Source organism: Marmota flaviventris, chromosome 1, assembly GCF_047511675.1.
Source record: "Marmota flaviventris isolate mMarFla1 chromosome 1, mMarFla1.hap1, whole genome shotgun sequence".
NCBI lineage: Eukaryota > Metazoa > Chordata > Mammalia > Rodentia > Sciuridae > Marmota > Marmota flaviventris.
Genome location: NC_092498.1, coordinates 215,041,466 through 215,043,314, shown reverse-complemented (window position 1 = coordinate 215,043,314; position 1,849 = coordinate 215,041,466). Strand labels below are relative to the sequence as shown.

The 1,849-nt window shown below is 47.8% G+C and overlaps 1 pseudogene; it reads left to right on the top strand.

Annotated features, from left to right (window-relative positions):
* Positions 1–767: 767 nt before the first annotated feature.
* On the top strand, positions 768–1,344 carry LOC139702712 (olfactory receptor 2Z1-like; annotated as a pseudogene).
* The last annotated feature ends 505 nt before the right edge of the window (positions 1,345–1,849 follow it).

The following is a 1,849-nucleotide window of genomic DNA, read 5'->3' as shown; positions in this document are numbered from 1 at the left end:
ATATTGATAAATGCAAAGGAAAAAATGAGGAGTGTAGTCTTGAGTGATCTTACCATTGGCCACTTGTTCCCTTTTCTAAGCCCAAAGACTCCAATTGTAGTTTCTCACAGTGAGGCCTCTCCCTTGCCCTGAACAAACTACTGACTGCATTCTAAACACCTCTTTAGTACAATGTTTACCCTGATTCTGGGGACCCCAGGGTGATTGGAGTGTGGTGGCTTTGGGGAGTGGAGCTGGGAAGCCTTAGTAGCTGCAAGGGCGAGAGGCTGCTAACTTTCATAGTGGACAGCTCCTGGTTGTGAGCCAACAGAATCAACAAAGGACCTTATAGCATAAGTTCATATGATGCTTTAGCAAGAAGATACATGGTTATGGCATATTTTCCTTCTGATTTAAGTTGCATATCATAATGCTTCTCAAGAGAGCACTCACAGGAAGCCATTATTGATTAATGGTGGTTGGCATGAGATGAGACATCTTTGCCATTCCCTCTAAGGTTTCTTGCTGAAGGCTTTATCTTTGTCCTGCAATTAAAGTATGTTGAATAAAGCATAGGGGCTATAAATCATTCACTGGCCTTAGAAATCACACTTTTGGCCTTTTCAGTGTCTCTGGGCTGTATCTGTGCCTTCTATTCCGGTGGTGGTTGTCTCTTTAAGGATTTCTGGAAAACAGCATCCCATTTTTTCCTGATCAGACCCCTAGTACTTTGTGCTCAACTTACTTCCCCCTTTGACATTCACTTCCTTCTGGCCACCATCTCTGAGATGGCATCACACTTCTGCACGGAGGTTCCATCTCCTTTGGAGATTGTACAGCTTAAATTATTCTTCCTGACACTGATGTGTGTGGCCAAGGGCGTCCTGCTGGCCCTCATGTCATACGACCGGTCCATTGCTGTGCGCCACCCCTTGCAGTACCCTGTGCTCATGAGACGCCAGGTGTGCCTGCTCATGATGTGCTCAGTGCTTGCACACAGACCTCCATCTGTGGCTCCCGCACCATGGACCACTTCTGCGAGGTGCCAGCCCTGCTGAAGCTCCCCTGTGCGGACACCTCTGCCTATGAGCGGGCGCTGTCCACCTCGGGAGTGCTGAACCTGGTGCTTCTGCTTTCTCTCATTGCCGCCCCCTATGGCTATTCTGCTCATGCACTCAGAGGAGGCCCCGAAGCAAGGCCTTGGCCACCTGCTCCTCACACATCACGGTCATGGGACTCTTCTGTGGATCTGAGGTGTTCAGGTACATGGTGCCTCGTGCTCACCACAGCCCTCAGAGGGGCAACATGGAGGTGTGGATGGCTTTGGTCGAAGTGCTCCACACACTGGGCTCAGGCCAAAGCTGACCACACGTGGCTGCTCATGTGAGTCCATGCCTGACATCATACTCATCTCAAAACAGTTGTTTTTGGGTGCAGCCGCCAAGGCCTCATGTTCAGGCTAAATGTTCAGACAAAAGACTAGTCGGATTCACATTTATGCCCCCTTCATGAAGCTTCCATCCTCATGACCCAGTTACTGCACCCCCTAAAGGCCTCACCTCCTAATGCCAAAACATGGCAGGGGGTCAGGATTTCAGCATATGAATGCTAGAAGGGCATAAACAGTCCACAACAATTACTATGTAACCACCATTATAACAGATTTATCCACCCCATACACACTCTTATCTTTGTAGCCTAGTATCATTTTTATTAGATTCATATACAACATTTATATTACTACAACGATTTAATTGTATCCTTATTTTAGGCCTCCTATCACAAAGTACCCTGTGCACATTTTTCTGGTCCTTCAAAATAAGGTAGTGCCTCCCACCCATCCACTGGCCCCACTGATCTGCATTTTCCA